This window comes from Tenrec ecaudatus, unplaced genomic scaffold, assembly GCF_050624435.1.
Source record: "Tenrec ecaudatus isolate mTenEca1 unplaced genomic scaffold, mTenEca1.hap1 Scaffold_1221, whole genome shotgun sequence".
NCBI lineage: Eukaryota > Metazoa > Chordata > Mammalia > Afrosoricida > Tenrecidae > Tenrec > Tenrec ecaudatus.
In genome coordinates this window covers 23829-29863 of record NW_027457784.1, presented here as the reverse complement: position 1 = coordinate 29863, position 6035 = coordinate 23829, and the positions used below count along the sequence as shown (strand labels likewise).

The window sequence follows — 6035 nt, the reverse complement described above, 5'->3', positions numbered from 1 at the left end:
AAAGGGTAAGGGCACATCAAGAAAACATCCCAACCCAGTGCTGCCCAAACCCACAAGTCCAACATTAGCCCATATGTCCCACACCAATACACAAAGTCCTCCTCCATCTTACCAAACACACGCAGTGATGCCGGCTGCAGGAGGAAAGCCGAATCAGGGAGCGCATAAGCATATCAGCACTAGCAGGGGTCTCCATTCGGCTTCCCCAGCACCCAGTACAGCATTGGGTAGGTCCATGTGGCTTCTCCTCAGGGAGGTCTTGCAGGAAGTCAGCCTTGCCACCTGAAGCAGAGAACTGGCTAAGGCAGCTGCAACCGAATCTGACCATCAGAAAGCAAGAGACCCAAGAACAAGAAAGGCGAGGCTCACCAAGCCATTGATCTCTCCATTAACCCCACCTGTGTTTGTTGGCCAGGTTAAAGCTGAATCAGTGTTAACCTGAATTCAGGTTAAAGCCGAATCAGTGAGCGCATGAGCATATCAGCACTGGCAGGGGTCTCCAGTCGGCTTCTCCAGCACCCAGGGCTGCATCAGGGTAGGTTCATGTGGCTTCTCCTCAGGGATGTCTCACAGAAAGTGAGCCTTACCAGTTGAGGTAAAGAACTACTAAGGCTTTACTGCCAAGGCTCACTGGTCTGACCATCAGAGAACATGAGACCAGAGAACGAGAAAGGCAAGGCTTACTGAGGCAGTTATCTCCCTGCCCTTAAATTAATACCACATGTGTTTATTGGCCAGGATCATTAATAAACCTTAACTATAACAGCAGGTAAAGTAGGACCCACCTCACAATGCCTCACAACGCCACTTTTGCGTGCCAGTGGAATGCTTTTGTTCGGCTACAAAGCACCCAGGCGCAGCCTTTTATGTCCTGAATCATTTCCAAGTGGCCCAGGGTCTCCTTCGACTTGAGTGCTATTATCCCCCTGTCTGTTAGACCGTGCAGCTCTATCTTCAGGCTTGCTCCTTGGTTGTTTATGGATTTCTCAATCTGCCTGCTCAGGTTGAAAAAGGCTTGCTTGCCCATAAAATTCCCACAGTTCTAAATCATCTCTCTCTCTCTCTCTCTCTCTCTCTCTTTCTCTCTCTCTTTCTCTCTCTCTCTCTTTCTCTCTCTGCTCCTGCTCTCCTCCCTTTTTCCATCCCGCCCACCCCCTTACTCTCAACTCAGTCCTTAGGACTCTAAGAGCCTACAATGAAAACCATTTTTAAATCTCATTTTGTTCTTCCCCTTATAGCACCTGAATCACCTTGGATTATTTGGAGGGTCTAAGGGAGACCTGGTGGCATAGGGGTTATGAGGTGAGCTATTAACTGGCAAGATCAGCAGTTCGAAATCACCAACCACTCTTAGGGAGAAAGACTGGGCTTCCTACTCTCATGAAGAGTTACCGGCTCAGAAACCCACAGGGGCAGTTCTACCCTGCCCTATAGGGTTGTTGTGCATCGGTATCGACTCGCTGGCAGAGGGTTGGGTGAGTTTTTATGCAGCCAATTAAAGGAGCCCTGACATTGCGATGATTTGAGCCCACTCAGGAGGAAGATTTGCTCCGATAGAGATAACAGCCTAACCCCACTCTCCACAATGAGAAAGTCCTCTCTGTCACATGTGGGTAGCATGCATAGAAAATCAACTGGAGGGCACCTAAACACAACATGCCTTGACATGTTCCCTCAGGACCTGCCCTGCTTCAGGGGCTCTGCCAGGGAAAAATCTCCGGAAGCAATTTTTAAAGCTCTACCCAGAGCCTAGTTCTGGACTGTCTGAGGTCAGCAGGCTCTTGGGAACATGGTCAGTGCTGGGGTTGGGGGTTGGAGTCCATTTAGAAATCAGCCCCTGAGTGTTGGCTGAGTTCAGCACCATGCCAAGGATGGTGGTCGGGGCGAGGAGTATAGCGCATTGGTTTTAGTCAGGCTCAGGGAAAATTACTCGCGATAAATCAGAGCTCCTGAGAGGCTGGGTCAAAAGTCGGGGTGGGCCAGACTCCAGAGCGGGTGGGCTGGGTTCCCATCCTGGCTTTGCCAGTCATTCACTGTATATCCTTGGCAAGGAATCTCACCTCTCTGGGTTCCACTTTCCTCAGCCATGAAACAAATCAACCAACGAATCTAACAAACAAACAACCTCACTGCTGTCGAATCCCTATCGACTCACAGTGACCCTATAGGACAGGGTAGCACTTCCCCTGTGGGTTTTAGAGACTGGAACTCTTTATGGGACTAAAAAGTCTCACCTTTGTCCCATAGAGTGTCTGGTAGTTTTAAACTGCTGACCTTGTGGTTAGCAGCCCAACATGTGACCCATCATGCCACCAGGACTCCTTTGGGTGCTACTTATAAAGCGTCCTAAGATTTTGATATGAAGGAGCCTTGTGGCACAGTAGTGAAGTAATTGACTACTAACCAAAAGGTTGGTGGTTCAAATCTACCAGCTTCTCTACAGGAGGCAGGTGCAGCAGGCTGCTTCTGTAAAGATGGATGTCTTTGGAAGCCCTATGGGGCAGTTCTAGCCTGTCCTATAGGATCACTCTGAGTAAGGCTTGACTCATTGACAATGTGCTAGCACAGTGGTTCTCAATCTTCCTAATGCCACGACCCTTTCATACAGTTCCTCATGTGGTGACCCCCAGCCATAAAATTATCGTTGTTGCTACTTCATAAATGTAATTTTGCTATTGTTATGAATTGGGTGACCCCTGTGAAAGGGTCGTTGGACCCCCAAAGGGGTTGTGAGCCACAGGTTGATAACTGGTAGGTGAGCATGGTCACTCTGCCTCATAATATTAACTATTACCACCTCAAACCACAACCACTATTCTACTCTGTGATGTTAAATAGAAATGATGGAGATAAAATTGGGGATAAGGTGGACGGGGGTAATCAGAGAATGCTTCCTGGAGATAGGGGTTTTAGGAGGAGGACTGAGGAGGCATCAGCCATTGAAGGGTAGGTAGGAAGATATAAATTGTTGTACCAGAGGCCGGACTGGGTGAGATAGAATTTTCCAAGATGGTGGCCAGCCATCTCTCTCAATCAATAGACCCTTTGCCACCTAATCTAGACACTCCTCCCACCATAAGGCGGGATCTGGGTCTTTTCTATTTGTAGATGAGTTAGCTGGTGTCAGCTTCAAACAATAGAATACAATGTAATTAAGTGATGCTGATGACCAGGCCATGCAGTTGCTGCGTTATTAACTTGGACTTGAGCCTTCAGCTGCCTTGTAAGACATCCAATGATCCTGTGTTCACTATGCTGCTGCTGCGAAGAAGCTTGAGCTACATAGAGAGACCACCTATAGATACGCAGCTGAGAGTCCTCCTAGCCTAGGCGGGCAGAGGGGAGGCAGATATGTGAATGAAGGAACCCTCATGATGCAACCATCAAGTCACTATCACATACGATAATCTGTTCTTCCCACAGTTCTTCAACAAATCCACCCAGATATCAAGCCACATCAGTCTCTGTGTTTTCCCAGCTGAGACTCTACACTGGACCCTGTCTGAATTGCTGACCCACAGAATCTGTCAGCATGAGAAAATAACTGGTGTTTTAAGTCACTGCGTTGGGGGACTTTGTTACTCGGCAGTAGTACCCGGCGCCTCAGGTAAAAGTGCAGAGCTGCAGGAAGAAGCAGTGCAAGACAAGTCACTGTTGAGTGCAAAAGCTGGGGGACACAAGATAGAGGGCTCTGAGGTCTGTGGCCTACTCTTACCCATCTTAGAGTTGATAACACGATGGTAGAAAACCAAATCAAACCAAACCATAACAAACAAACTCACTGCCATCTAATTGATTCCAACTCATAGTGAGCCTGTAGAGCACAGTAAAACTGCCTCCGTGGGTTTCTGGAGCTGTGAATCTTTAGCGGAGCAAAAAGCCTCATCTTTCTCCTGTCGAGAGGCTGGTGGGTTTGAACTACTTGCCTGGTGGTAGCAGTATCCCATTATATCACTAAAGCTAATTAATAGTGATGAAACATTTATAGCTCCTCAGAGACTGGCAAAGGGAAATGGGGTGATAATGGAGGGATATGCAGAAGTTCTTCTGCAAAAGAGAAGTAGAGACAAGTTTTCCCTCTCTACCTCCTTAGCACAAAGGAAGTGGAAGGGCAGACTAAGACACAGTTCCTTACCAATGGATGAGAGCCAAGATAAAGGAGAGAATGAAATGGCTGGGGGAAGAATGTTCACATTATGCTCACAATTACCTAATAGACTCAAGTTTGGGGTCTGAGACAAGAGCACAGCATGAAATCTGGGGCACTGGGACGTGGTTGATAAAAGTGCCAGAATGTGCATCCCTGAAAGGAGGAGGGCCACAACAGATGACCAGCCAATAGCAGAAGACCCCACAAGAAAGCCAGCCTTTGTTCAGCCATTTGCAGTATATAACATCTGGCTCTACATTTTGCCAGACCTTTTATATTGACTAAGGGCCCTTGTGGCATAGTGGTTACAATTTGCGGTGACATCCCAAAGGCCAGTAGTTTGATACTACCATCAGGTCTGTGGGAGAAAGATGTTGCTTTCTGCTTCCATAGAGTTAGTCTTGGATACTCGCAGGGACAGAGCTACCCTGTACCATAGGATCCTGTTCTACATGGTCCCTCAATATGAGCTAGTATTGACTTGATGGCCGTGAGTTTAAGGGCCATTTGGGCTTCCTTTTCCAAGGAACCTCATTCAGTGAACTGACTCTTTCTGATCAATCCTTTCCTCTGACTCTGGTCTGAATGTAGAACCTCACCTGGGGAGGTCTGAAGCTTGGAGCTGCCTCCCCATGAAAGAAAGTAAACCATGATAGTTCATAAAGGTACTTGTGCAAATTGTAAAACACCAACCGTGGTTTAATTCAATTTTTAATTGGATAGAAAGTACTCTAATTATGTTGATGAAAAATAAACCAAACATATACACGTGGATACAGACACACACAAACACGCACACACACGAGATGGATGTTTGGGGGCTTCTACCCAGCTCTGTCAGAGAGTTAGATTTGTCCCAGGTCTGGGCATAGGAGTCAGTTTTCTTGCATTTCATTGTCTGGCTCTGTTACTGACCTTGAGCCACGTGACCTAGAGCAGATTGCTTAACATCTCTGAGCCATTTTGGCAACACCGTGTATCAGGGCTGAGAAGGGGGCGCTGGGTGATCCCTGACACATGATGGGGGAGGGACTCAGCCAAAATAAAGCATACAAGGGTAATGACCATGACATTCTCTCCAGTCTGGGCCTCAGAGCAGCTCTGGTTCTAGAAAATCCCACAGAAATAATTTTACCAACATGGGCCTTCAGCCCTCACCCAAAACTTAACTCGTTTCTAATCCACACAATGTTTACAGCTTTGGGTTCTCATCCCTCTACTTTTTCCAAGAGACCTAGGAGAATGGAGTGTTTGAGCAATATCCAGGTCACATGACCATCTTTCTCAGTTCCTTTTTTTTCATGTATTAAGTTTATTTACAAACATAGCCAGTATGCTATTAAGTTCAACAGAGCTTGATCAATTTTTAGAGGTTGGACTTCATACAATGCTCTTCTCATCTGTTTCACATATCATTTAAGCATCCTTATTTCTTAAACAGTTGGTGTCTTACTATAAAGAAAGGTGCAGCAAATCCAGACCCAAAGTACATGGTCATCATAACCAGTAACGGCCACTTGTTTTCCACCGAAAATGGCAAATTCTTCCCAGGGCCCTCCTCATAGTGGCTCCTCTGGACCACAGAGGTGGTGAACCTCCGCACGCTCTGCCCCAACATGGCGCTGTTGGAGGCTCCAGGAAACTCCTCTCAGAGAGGGACCACAGGAGAAATAGCAGTAGCAGTTCCTGCTCGCGACCTTGTTCCCCGGTGCGCAGGGTCCAAAAGGGCTTTCTCGGTTCTTAACCTGCCTTTTCCTCTCCCAAGCACAACTTTAATGTTTCCATGAGCGTCCGTGGCTATGATAAAGAATATGTGTTTATGGGAAGTAATCAGGGCCTGGGTCTTCCATATACCAGCTGCCAAAGACTCTTTACAGATAGATAC

The 6035-nt window shown here is 47.1% G+C and overlaps 1 pseudogene; it reads right to left on the bottom strand.

Moving 5' to 3' along the window:
* Nucleotides 1-5576: 5576 nt before the first annotated feature.
* Nucleotides 5577-5789, bottom strand: LOC142435992 (cytochrome c oxidase subunit 7C, mitochondrial pseudogene; annotated as a pseudogene).
* Between the last annotated feature and the right edge of the window lie 246 nt (nucleotides 5790-6035).